The sequence below is a fragment of the Palaemon carinicauda genome, chromosome 38, assembly GCF_036898095.1.
Source record: "Palaemon carinicauda isolate YSFRI2023 chromosome 38, ASM3689809v2, whole genome shotgun sequence".
Classification (NCBI taxonomy): Eukaryota; Metazoa; Arthropoda; class Malacostraca; order Decapoda; family Palaemonidae; genus Palaemon; species Palaemon carinicauda.
This window is the reverse complement of record NC_090762.1, coordinates 68,819,528-68,833,003: the sequence shown is the minus strand read 5'-3', so window position 1 is coordinate 68,833,003 and position 13,476 is coordinate 68,819,528. Positions and strand designations below refer to the sequence as shown.

General features: G+C 47.2%; 1 protein-coding gene across 1 annotated transcript in view; it reads right to left on the bottom strand.

Annotated features, from left to right (window-relative positions):
• The window catches only part of SCCRO3 (defective in cullin neddylation 1 domain containing SCCRO3), a 49,519-nt gene extending 37,829 nt beyond the window's left edge, over positions 1-11,690 (bottom strand). Inside the window, exon 1 of the mRNA XM_068362340.1 lies at positions 11,493-11,690. The gene's annotated coding sequence lies outside the window, so the exon portion shown is untranslated. The remainder of the gene's footprint in view (positions 1-11,492) is intronic.
• Positions 11,691-13,476: the final 1,786 nt, after the last annotated feature.

Genomic DNA, 13,476 nt, shown 5'->3' with positions numbered 1-13,476 from the left:
GATATTATCCCCTCGGGAGTGGAGGCTTGCAAAAGGTAACCTTGAAAGTGTCTCACTAGCCTGTTGTGTGAGTGTTCCGAAGAGCTCTCCCTTCCGTAGGAGAAAAATGCCCGAGAAAATAACTCTCAAGGATGACGTTTCATGAAACTCGGCGTCTAACGAGACTTGTGCTACTGGCAGTAAAACGTATTTGCAGCAATAACACTAGAGATCGGTGGATGGGTGCGAAACGCTGCGCACAACTTTTCTGCAAAACTAAGATCTTTGCCAAGTACTTATGCTCACCCTACTCCCCAACAAGGGATTGGCGAGTAGTCTTATGTCTTCCCTTCCAAGGGAACGAAAAAGGCTGTGCTAGACTTAAAGATCAACAGATTCTCTCTTGCAAGAGATTTAAACCATGAGGGGTAGGTCCTGAAAGGGATGCTCTCACAAAGCTCCATGAGCTTTGTTGTACCTAACAGGCACGATGTAGGCAATAATCCTGAAGTTATAACCTTCGAGCAGTTTCTTCCTCGTAAGAGGTTAAAACCATAAGGTGCAGGTCCCGAAGAGTCTGGCCTCACAAAGCCTCATGAGCTTTGTTGTGCCTTAATGTAGGTAATAACCCAGAAGAGTTATATCCCATGAAACTCATCGATGGGAGAGGCAGCGACCGCAAAGACAGGTATCAACATCTGCGATAGACCCGTAAGGAAAATTGCTCGACTCGTTTTGTACCTTGAGAGTACGACAGCAATGAGCAAGAACTGCAAGCAGTCACCCAACTCCTTCATCACCAAGTTCCGAGGAGCAAGAGCGGGGCATGTATACAAATCCAAGCCCATCCAGAGAAATCCCTTTGGTGGGGAAACCTCTCCCGCGGGCAGGAAAGGCAATTCTCCCCGCAAGAGAGAAGATTGTTGAACAGTGGCTGATGGAGGGTAATTCTCCCTTCCAAGGGAAAGTTGCCCAACACCTAGTGGAGGTTAACTCTCCCTTGGAGGAGGAAGTTGTCCAACACTTGAAGGCAGAACTTCGGGCAGCGTTCTCTGCCTCCCATCAACAACGTGCCTGTGAAACGTAGCCAAAGCCAGTTTCTGCCACTGCTCTCGTTCCTACGCCAAAGCTGCAAGAACAAAGGTGAGCAGAAGCAGAGAGTGCTGCAGTAAACTATAACACCCTCGAAAACCACTCCTCACCGAGGAGACCCAAAAGTCCCAAGGGAGGCATGGTACCTAAGAGACTTGTCCCAGTGGTGACCGCCTTTGCTTAGCTAGCACAATATCTATAATGTTGTTTCCCCTGGTTGGTTTATCGGGCCCCTTATGGAGGAATTCATTGTTGACAAATTCTAGTAGCCTATGTCCTTCAGTGTTTAATGTAGAATTCATAGTGTTCCAGTTCACTGTTCTATTGAAGTCTCCCATTAGGACAGCTAACTTATTGCTAACTTCTTGTACAAGTTGTATATACAGGTCTTTATCCTCTTCTTGTGTTTGGTGTGGTGATCTGTATGTTACTACAGTAGTATGGGCATGTTTTTTCTATGGTGTTAAGATTTGTACCTGTCATTTCACAATCAGTTTCTAATCTAATTTCTATGGGGTTTAAGCGATTTTTAACATAAGAGCCTTATCCCTCCACCATTTTTGGTATGGAGATCCTTCTTGAAAAGCTTGAAACCTGTGATTTCGTATTTTCCGATAAAATCCTTTGTTTTTTTTCCTGAATCCAGGTCTCGGTAATGCCTATGACATCTAGTTCCTCACTAGCTATCACTGCCCTGAAGTTTTCCATTTTGTTTCCAACTGACTGAGCGTTGAATTGTGCCACTCTGAGGATATTTTCTATCGTTTTTTCTATTCCTTGTGGCTTTATTGTTTTCCTGATTTACTAGTGATTTAGTTTTACTTTTATCTGTATTATACAAATTTTCAGCCAAATTTCCTCTATTTTGTTTTGGAAGATTTTCTAAGGTTCTAATTTATTCTTGGTCTACTGTGCTGAAGTAATTGTACAGGCTGAGATCAAGCTGGTTTCCGCATACTCTCTTGCCTTCTTGCGTTTCTTTTGTAGAATTTTTTCGTCATAGAAAGTGTCCCAGAGATCTATGAATTTAATTTTCTTTCTCTGGCACGTGGAATTAAAAGCCTTTTGTTTATCCCTATGGCCTTACTGAGGGTGGAGTGACAGACATTGAGTCTGTATTTTTCTTGTAATAGACACTAAGAACCTACTTTTAAAGTTGTATCCTTGCCGCACCTATTGAGGTTATGGAAGTTACCAACATGTACAGTTTGAGGTCAGCTTGTGCAGTGAACCCCAGATGCTGCTTTCCCCAAGAGAGGGGAGAATGAAGAAAAAAATAAAAGCGAGCCATTACAATTTTAACAAGGGTTTACTACCCCACCGCTAGTTAGCGGGGGGTAGGGAGGGTAGCTTGCTATACCACCCCCCCCCCCTCACACCACACTCCTGTGCTGAGCTCACTTTGCTTAGAGGTAGGACTTCACGGGGGATAGGGCTGGCGGGCAAGTTTGATTAAATAGCTAAGGTTTGTATAGTTAGGAAAAATACAAATTACCTACGAATTTGTCATTTGTTCCGTAACTGAAATACAAACCACGCTATTTAATATGGGTGACTCAACCCTTAGGAAGGGTGGTAAGTCCCGGCCAGTACTGGCTTTTGGCTTTGCCCGGGGACTCAGTATCTGAGTGTGTCAGCACTCAACAATAAGGAGTCCCTGCACCTCACTAGCACCTTGCTGTGCAAGGGCTGCGGCCTACGTAAGCTGTGTGTGAAGGTTTGAAGAGTGACTCATCCTAGGAAGTTAACCTGAAGTCCTTTAGATGGAAACTTTAGGCTAGGACTCTCCCAATACCACCTCGTCAGAGTATGAGGACGTGACAGTATTAGCTTAATACTGTACTAGGAACACAAGGAGACATGGTTTACCTGTAGTGGTTTGAGGTCAGCTGTGCAGAGAACCCAGGATGCTGCTTTCCCCAAGAGAGGGGAGGATGAAGAAAAGAATAAGGGCCAGACAAACCTTTTCATTCATGCACACTAAAACTGGGTAACAATGCCCTCAACCTTCTGCTACTCGTCAATTAAGGAGCCTGAGGTTTAAACCAGCTGTTGTGCAGCCACCACAGGGCCGATAGAGAACGTATCGAGCCTCCTGTGAGTCACGTCTTGCAGGTAGTGGGTTGTGAAGGTCGTCTGACACTTCCACACCCCTGCTTGTAGAACCTGCATCACTGAGAACAAAAAGAAGGCCAGGGACGTAGCTACGCCCCTGACATCATGTGCTCTAGGGCGACGTGACGGAGGAGGGTCTGGATTCTGGGATAGATGGATTACCTTACGAATCCATGCTGACATAGTATTCTCGGTAACCCTCCTCTTTGTCTTTCCAGTGCTCACAAACAATGCCTGCACTTGGGGACGAACTGCAGCCGTTCTTTTGAGATATAGCCTCAGACTCCTTACTGTGCACAGTAGGAGATGGTCTGGGTCATCTGTTACAGAACGAAGACTCAAAATCCGGAAAGAGTCGAACCGAGGGTCCGGCACTCCCGGATTCTGAGTCTTAGCAACAAACTCAGGGATGAATCTGAACGTTACCTCCCCCCATCCCCTTGAATGGGCGATGCCATACGAGAGACCATGAAGTTCACCGACTCGCTTGGCTGCCGCCAAAGCTAGTAGGAACACCGTCTTCCAAGTCAGGTGGCGATCTGAAGCCTGGCGTAATGGTTCGTAGGGAGGTCTCTTAAGAGACCTGAGAACTCGAACCACGTTCCATGGAGGAGGTCTCACTTCCGATTGAGGGCAGGTAAGTTCATAACTTCGTATGAGTAGGGAAAGTTCCAGCGAAGAAGAAATGTCCACTCCTTTGAGCCTGAAGGTTAGATTTAAGGCTGAGCGATAGCCTTTCACTGCCGAGACTGAAAGGCACATTTCTTCTCGCAAATACACGAAGAACTCCACTACTGCTGGAATAGTGGCGTCGAGTGGAGAGATACCCCTTCCACGACACCAACCACAGAAAACTCTGCACTTTGCCTGGTAGACCCCTGCGGATGACCTTCCCAGGTGTCCAGACATCCTGTTCGCAACCTGTTGCGAAAATCCTCTCTCTGCGAGGAGATGCTGGATAGTCTACAGGCGTGAAGTCGAAACGAAGCTACGGCTTTGTGAAAGATGTTGGTGTGTGGTTGTTTGAGTAGCTCGTGTCGTGGAGGGAGTTCTCTCGGAAGTACCGTTAGGAGTTGCAGAAGGTCTGGAAACAATTCTGCGTGATGCCATAGCGGAGCTATGAGGGTCATCGAGAGATTGACCGATATTCTGGTCTTGTTGAGTACCCCCCTCATCAGACAGAACGGGGGAAAGGCGTATACGTCGATGTTGTCCCACCGTTGTTGGAAGGCATCTTACCAGAGTGCACTGGGATCCGGGACTGGGGAGCAGTATAGCGGGAGCTTGAAGTTCAGCGCTGTAGCGAACAGATCCACAGTCGGGGAACCCCACAAAGTCAGGACTTTGTTGGCTACTAGATGATCCATTGACCACTCGGTACTCACCATCTGAGACGCTCTGCTCAGACTGTCAGCGAGCACATTTCTCTTGCCTGGAATGAAGCGAGCCGATAGTGGAATCGAGTGGACTTCGGTCCATCTCAGTATCTCTACTGCGAGATGGGATAGCTGCTCTGAAAAGGTACCTCCCTGCTTGTTGATGTAAGCCACTACTGTGGTGTTGTCGCTCATCACCACCACAGAGTGACCCGCCAGGTATTGTTAGAACTGTTGAAGGGCCAGGAATACAGCCTTCATTTCTAGCAGATTTATATGGAGGCACTTTTCTGATTCTGACCACAGGCCTGAGGTCCTGTGGTGCAGAATGTGGGCCCCCACCCTTTCTTTGAGGCGTCCGAAAACAGCATCAAATCCGGGGGGAGGACGAGAAGATCCACTCCCCTTCGTAGGTTCTCGTCTGTCACCCACCACTGAAGATCCATCCGTTCCGCAGGACCCATAGGGATCATGATGTCCGGGGAATCGTGTCCTTGATTCCACCGGGACTTGAGTCGCCATTGCAGAGATCTCATTCTGAGGCGACCATTGGGAACTAGGCGGGCCAAGGATGAGAAGTGACCGAGGAGACGTAACCACAATTGGGCTGGGATTTCTTCTCGTCTGAGGAAAGGACTCCGACCCTCCTCAGCCTTGCTATCCTGTCGTCTGATGGGAAGGCTTTGTGGAGATTGGTGTCTATAATCATGCCTAGATATACCATTCTTTGAGTAGGAAGCAGAGAAGACTTCTCGAGATTTACCATAATCCCCAGATCTTGGCAAAGTCTCAGAAGTTTGTCTCGGTGTCGAAGAAGGGCTGACTCCGAGTCTGCTAGGATCAGCCAGTCGTCCAGATAAAGGAGGAGACGGATGCCGATCCTGTGTGCCCACGATGATATCAGGGTGAACACTCTGGTGAAAACCTGAGGTGCTGTGGAGAGACCGAAACACAGAACCTTGAACTGGTAGACCTTGTTGTCTAGGCTGAATCTTAAGTACTTCCTTGAAGACGGATGGACTGGGATCTGGAAGTACGCGTCCTTCAGATCCAGTGTACACACGAAGTCTTGCGGTCTCACTGCAAGTCTGACCGTGTCTGCCGTCTCCACGCTGAATGGGGTCTGCTTGACAAACCTGTTCAGAGCTGAGAGGTCGATGACTGGTCTCCAGCCTCCAGACGCCTTCTTTACAAGAAAGAGTCGACTGAAGAAGCCTGGGGACCCGTCGACGACCTCTTGGAGAGCGTCCTCCTTCAACGTAGTCTCGACTTCTGCCCGTAGGGCTTGCCCTCTTGCCGATCCCATAGCAAGGGAGCTCAACGACACTGGATTCGCTGTCAGGGGAGGTAGAGATGTTATGAACGGGACGCGATATTCTTGACTGATTACGGAAATCGTCCAGGAATCGGCCCCGAGTTGCTGCCACCTGCTTGCGCAACTTTGTAGGCATCCCCCCACTGGTGGACATGCAGGGGGACTGCCAATCCTAGCGTTTGCGACCTCGGCCACTCCCTCTAGGATTTTTCCCTCCCCTGGAGGACTTGTTGCCTTTCTTGTCCTTGACAGGAAAGGGCTTTGACACCGTTGTCTTCGCTGCTGCTGCTGGTTTTGTGGCCTTGGTAGGGCGTAGTTGTTGGGTTGCTGGAGGTTTATAGGGCCTTGATGTTAAAGCCCTATGTAGGAGAGAGTCCTGGTTTGACTTCCTCCACCTCTCAGCCGCCTGCTCCACGTCCTTAGGATCAAACAGATTCCTCCCCAAGATGGAAGAATGTCTGAGCCTACTGATCTCGGTGCTGGGGACCTTCTGGTGGAATCTCTCAGACACCGCATCTCGACGCTTCAAGATGGTATTAGCCCACAAGTTCGAGACTTGGTGGGCTAGAAACTCGATGGTACGAGTGCCTGAAAGTAGAAAGGTCTCCAAGGCCCTCCTGGTACTCTCCTTGGACAAGTCCTCAGATTGTAACAGGATGCCCAGAGACCCTAGCCAGATGTCCAGCCACGAAGTTGCCTGCATGGCACACTTCCCCACCTTCTCCTGGCTAAGGATCTCCGTAGCCGAGAAAGACACTTGCCGGGTGGAGTCTCTCTCTAGAGGGACTACCCTGGTAAGCTCTTCCAAAGAGTGGTGTAAGGGAAGAGCTAAACAAGTCTCCTCCATGATGTCGAAGTACCTCCTCTGATGGACACGAGGAGGCGGGAGGAGTTTGTTACCGACACTAGAACGGCTGGAGGAGGCAAGCTCGGAGAGCTGGCCCTCGACCTTATCTCTGGCACTCTTAACCCCTTGAGACCAGGGCAAAGCCGCGCTGGCCCAAGAGGGTTTTTGAGTACCAAAGACTCGGTCCAAGACCGTGTCCTTGCCCTTACGAGGAGGAATTTTTGGGTCCGCGAACCCATTGAGATTCCTCATAAGGGTCAGAACCTGCCAGAACGCATGCTCTGACTCCTGTAGCTCTCCTCCTGAAGGGCTGGCAGCGAAGTCTCTTGTCCCCAAAGGCTCTTCTTGGGGGGACTCGTGGACGTTCTCCGAGGGCTTGGCTGGCTCTGGTCTAATCCTTGAGGACGACTTCGGAATAGACTTGGAGTCCTTCGACTCCCTCCTGGGAGGGATACAGGACGCCAACAGTGATGGTGGGAGGCTCTTCTCCACCCTTACCCGAGAAGACTTCTCTGCGCGAGGTGGGGTTTCCCTCAATGGTGCGATGGGGGAACGCCTCACCTCACGTGACTCCCCTGAGGAAGGGAAATCTTCGTCCGAAGGGGAGGGAGAGAAAGTCTGGGGGGGAGGAGGCCTTCCTCAAAGACTTCCGAGAAGTCAGCTTCGCCCTTGAAGAAGTCACCACGTCAGCTACTCCTCTCTTCCTCTTCAGGGAAGTTGAAACTGCCACTGATTTGTGGCCCAACTCAGAGAGAACAGGCTTAAAAGCCTGTACGACCGCTCTGACAAGGGACCCAAACCAGGGCTGCCGACTGACAGCTGTGCTGTCAGATATTCCCTCTGGAGGGAAGGGGATTGTTCGATCCCTAGGAGGAGTTACCAAAGTAGGGTCTGCCTCAAAAGAAGAAGGAAAGTTCCTGGACCTATCCAGAGTCCTCCCTCCCTCCGGCGAGTGCGCTGTTCTGCGCTTGCGGGGGGGACACGCGATGACGATGGCCTGGCGTCGTCCTGCAGCCTCGCGCTGGCGCTCGCACGATATAATTTTGCCAGGAGCGCGCGCGGGCGAGCGCTGGCGCACGTTCCGGTGAAAGCAGAGGGCGCGCAGCAAGGTGAATAAGCGCTCGTGCGCGCGAAGGCAATTGTTCGCGCAAAGAGCCCGTGAGGACGATATCGTTGGGCGCGCGCAGGAGATATATCCCTTGCGCCCGCGCGCATGAGGGCGCACATCAGGAACAACAACAGGAGGGCGTGCAGGGCGCGCGTTGGAGACTTCGCGCGATGGCGCGTAGGTGAAGGATGGCGGGCTAGAGAGCGCTGGCGAGCAGGGGAAGAAATTATCCTCCCCTTTGCGCCCAGATCAGAAGATCGTGGGCGCGCAGGAAATCGTTGGCGGGCAGGAGAACATGGGCGCTTAGTGGCGAGCTGGCGAGCAGGAGAGCGTTGGCGCACAGGTGAGCACTGGCATGCTATAACAGGAACAGCAGCTGGAGAGCGCTTGCGCGCAGGAGATACCTGGCGCGTAAGGGACTTTCACACAATGTTACTGTGTGAAAGTCCCTTGTGCCCCGAAGGGACCAATGCCCGTTTAAAAACAGGGTTCGTGGGCGCCCACAGCACATCAGCGGCCAGGTACGGCGACAGCAGGTCAGCAGGTCTGGTGGGTGGAGGGTCGGTGTGTCCTTATCAAAAGGACGACCTTCCACTGAAGGAGATCGCGAACAATCTGCGGAGAGGTCCAGGGATGTAGCTGGAAGGGTTGGCGAACGACGGCGATGTTCCTCTGCGGCGTACTGCGGTGATGACGAACCGAAGAGGCGCCTCCTAACACCCCTGTGAGGTGAAGGAAGTCCTCTACGGCGAAGAGGAAGGCGGGCTTTACGCCTTATATGCCCTCTTTGAGCCGTGGGGTCAGCAGGAGTCTCTGTTAGTGAACTCCCCCGAGGGGGAGAATCACTGGCAGGAGAGACCGTTGGACTTAGTCCCTCCCTCGAAGGATGTTCGGAGGGGGGAACTAAGCCTTCAGCTACATCAGCAATATCAGGAGCAGAGGTTTGATACAACTCATCAGAAGCCTCTGCCACAACAACGTCGACAATAGACAGAGGATCAACCTCTGCTAAAGTCGGCGACTGTTTGACAGCTGCTCCCAATTTGATCATGTCAAACAAGGCTTCCTTGGAGGGCAAACCCTCAAGCCCCAAAGAAGCCCAAAGCTGCAACAAATCATTATTAGTTACATTGACATTTAAATTTAAATCCTCCCCCGGGGGAGGAGGAGGAGCTGCCTCACTATGGGAGGCAACTCCCTCTCCCAAACCCCGAGATCGGTCAACAGAACTGCGGCCTACGCTACCACTCGACAACTTCTCAGAAGAAACCGATCGAGTGGGAACTTCAGAGGAGGTTTGGGGCACGGAAGAAGAGCCCTTGGTATTTTCTCCTTTCAAAGAAATCTTCGAAGGAGAAATATCAAGCCTGGACTTCTTCTTCCGGCGCCGGGAAAACCTCTCCCACTGGGAAGTAGACCACTCCCTACACTCACCACATATGTTACTCTTATCACACCGTTGGCCCCTACAATAAGGACACAAGGTGTGTGGGTCCATTTCGACTGCTGACATATAGGTATCACAAGGGCGGTCCGGTAAACCGGGACACTTACGCATCACAGAGGCCAACTTCACAAACACTCTGTCAAAGCAAAAGCAAACAAAAGATTAGTAATGGCTGTCAGAGAAGGCGAGGGTGACAGCGGACACGTCCATCTAGCACCTGAGCCGAGAGCAAAGTGAGCTCAGCACAGGTGTGTGAGGGGAGGGGGGTAGCAAGCTACCCTCCCTAACCCCCGCTAACTGGCGGTGGGGTAGTAAACCCTCGTTAAAATTCTAATGGCTCGTCATTTCAGCTACGACGAAAGTAATTACCCCTATTAAATAGCGTGGTTTGTATTTCAGTTACGGAACAAACCAAAGAATGGTAAACATATGATACTTTAATTACTAGTGAATCTGGAATTCGCTATAAGAAATGGACGAGTGCTGGCTAGTTTGGTATTTTTCTCTATATGTTTAATAGGGTCTGGGGCATAATAACTTGGGTCTCGGTTGATTAAAATGTGAAGTATGTTTTTCTACTCTAATTCCATTGTTTACATCTGAGAGACAGAAGGGGACTTATTGCACATGTTTCTGTGCATTTACAATGACGTATCTGTCAGGTAGTTTTTAGCAAAACCAATTAACAGCTTACAAGTACTTCTTCATAAGTTTCCGGATGTTGTTCTACAACAGCCATTTTTTCCCCCCTTCCCCTTCAGTTTCAACTTCATCACCATCACTAAGATGTCTCCAAGAGGGAACTTGAGTGAAGTACATCAATCAATTTCGAAATTTAGTGATTTCATTTATATCGGCAATTGATTGAGATGGAAATGCTCTCCGTTCAGTGCATAGGTACTGTTACTCATGTGAAATTAAAAATAACTGAGAAATAATGCCTCAAATGTCGATTCAAACTTCACTTTTAGGGAAGACCAATACATTTTCTACTGCAAAGCTTCTGTAAAGATTACCAAGACAATAAAAAAAAAATGGTGTCAATCATAAGGTAAGGAATTGTGATTTACTTCATCATAATGTAAGGATTTATTTGTGATTAACTTTTAGTTTGTGAACAAGGAAGGGGGGTCCAGGGGGCTTGTGCCCTGGGAAGGGGGTCCAGGGGGCTTGTCCCCTGGCTAGGGGTTGTGACCTGGGAACTACTAGGTTAGGTTAGGTGGGTTTGATAGGTTCTGTACCCTTACAAATCTTCACATTTTGACCTGTTTTCAGCCACTTACATGAACCATATATTTTTCCAAATGGTTATATAGTCCTTATTTTGCATTTCTGACCATTATTTCTGTAAATCCCTCTTTTATGATAGTTCCCCACCCAAGTTTCTTACTGGTGTCCCCCATCATTGTCTTTACAGAAGGGAGTCTAAAACTCCTGAACGGGTGGTGGGGTGTATGCAAGATAGCGACCACCTGTAAGGGAGGTTGCCAGGGGGGGGGGGATTAGCCCCCCAGTTAGATAAGTAGGTAAGGACAAGGCTTGTAGGTTAGGTTAGTTGATTGTCATTTTTAATGAACGCATAAGGAACTGGACGCCGATATACAAAGGCTACCGGGTGGTTTGCCCCAATAATCAAGGTCAGAAATGCATAAAACACAAGATAGTGAGTAAGAAAAATATATAGTTCATGCACTTGGCTAGAAATTAATGTATCACATACTTACCCAAAGAATATATAATACAAACAGATTTTATAGGTCCTTAAGGTAAGTAATAAGGTAGCCTACCTAACCATTGATCCTAAATTTTACGTTGGCGAGAAATGAATTCATCTCATTGCCTGTTAATATACGTTCTGCCTAACCTTAATTACTTCCATATAACATGTCTGGCGTTCCCTAACCTAAACTTAGGAAGACTAGATTATACTTTGCCTGAGATTTCTAGCATAATATATTTAAAAATCTGATGGTAACCTTGGGTAACTGGGCCTGTAGAAGAAACTAGTTTTGGAAATTCCATAGCCTATTTTTCTTCCAGAGGAAGGTTAATGCTAGAATTAAAAAGGCTACCTGGTATAAGCCTTGGCCTTATAAAGAACAAAAAATTCGAGGAGAGAAGGTCCGTATGCTTTAATTGACCTCAAAATATGGACATGAAATTTTCCCCCCTTACGGTTGTTATTTATTCAGGCCTGCAGTATATAGCCTTACCTTCCTCAGCGGGGACTACCTGCTTCTCTTGCAACCATTAGTGCATCTTTTCCTTCGCCTGCACATGCTATTATCTTGGAATCATCCTTCGACCTTTTCCTTCTACTTTTCTCCTAGAGAAAAACAACCAAATCTCTGTTGTTTGTTGGAGAAGAGCCAGCGAACACTATCAAGGAAAATGTCCCCCAGCGTACACTGTGAAAGGTGCAGTAAGACTGTTCGCGATGAAATGTTTGCTGGAAGTTAAAAATGATGATGATTATTATTATTATTATTATTATTATTATTATTATCCTAGTTGGAAAAGTAGAATACTACAAGCCTTGGGGCTCCAACAAGAAAAAAATAGCCCCGTGAGGAAAGGAAAAAAACAAACTATATGAACAGTGAATTAAAGAGTATAAAAAATATCTTAAGGTCGGTACAACGTTAGAATAGATGCCATGTATAAACTATGAAGAGAGACTAATGCCAGCCTGTTCCTACATAAAACATTCGCTGTAAGTTTGAACTTGTGAAGTTCCACCAATTCAACTGCCTGATCAATCTGATGATCACAGCTGGAACTAGAGGGGCACTCAGTAGAGCGCAGACCTCCGCCTCGCCAGTTTATTGAGACCTTTTGGGTTGATTTCGGACGTTTTGCACGTCCGTGACCTTGACCTTTGACCTTAAAAATTAATAATTTCCAGCTCTGTACATACTAGCTTTAAATCTCTGCAAGTTTCATTACTTTACCATTAAAATTGTGGTCGCATGGTTGATAACCAAAATTTGACCTTCTGCTTGACCTTGACCTTGGACTCGACATTGATCGTCGACCATGACATATTAATTGGCGTGGATTTTCATACACTCAAATGAGAACCAAGTTTGAAGTCTCTGTGACAATGATGTCAAAACTTGTGGCTGATTACGTGAATTGGACATTTTGCTTAACTGCGACGTTGACTTTTAACCTTGACCTTCCAAAATTTAATAATTTCTAGACTTTTACTTCCTGCAAGTTTCATTACTCTACGATTAAAACTGTGGCCATGAAATTGTTCACAAATAAACAACCACACACAAACAAACACAATCATTTCATTTTGTTTGATCGTGACGTTGACTTTTAGTCTATCTTACTTACTTTAAGGGCTGCTTTTCTGGTCCTATACATCAGGGGAACCCTAATCTCTACAGGACCTCCAAAGTTGTTTTATTATGTTCGTTCGAGATCATTCAACATTTCACATTGAGTATTGCTCAAGTACTGTTAAACCGTCAAACTCGAAGCACTCACAGAATAAGAAAATCTTCAGTTTCCTCTTGAAAGCCTTAATATCTTCAGTTATTCGGACTTTGACCTTTCAAAATTTAATCATTTCCAGCTTTTAACATAACAGTTAATCCTTGAAAGTTCCATTACAATTAAAATAGTTGCCAAGCAGGTGTTCACAAAAAAACACACACACAAACAAACAAACACAAAATAGTGGTGTTTCACTAATAAGGACAACGTCATCTGCATACTCTAGGTCAGCTAATTTCCTATTGCCAATCCAATCCAATCCTTCTCCTCCATCCACAACTGTTCTACGCATTACAAAATCCATGACAAGGATTAACAAACAACATGGGTGACAACACATTCCCTTGGAGTACTCCACTTTTCACTGGAAATTCATTTGATAGGATTCCACTAACATTAACTTTGCAATTGCTATGCTCATGCACAGACTTAATCAAATTTACACGTTTGAGAGGATTCCATAATAAGACAGGACTCTACAAAATTGGCCGGTGCGCACTATCAAAGGCCCTTTCATAGCCCACAAGTGCCAACAAAAGTGGATTTCTATATTCTACACATTGCTGTACATCATGTCTCAAAATTAAAATTTGGAAAGTTTCTAAATCCTGCTTGTTTATCTCTCAGCGTTTCACAAATCTTTCTCTATGGTCTCTTTAGAATAAGCATACTATATATTTTCATGACAAC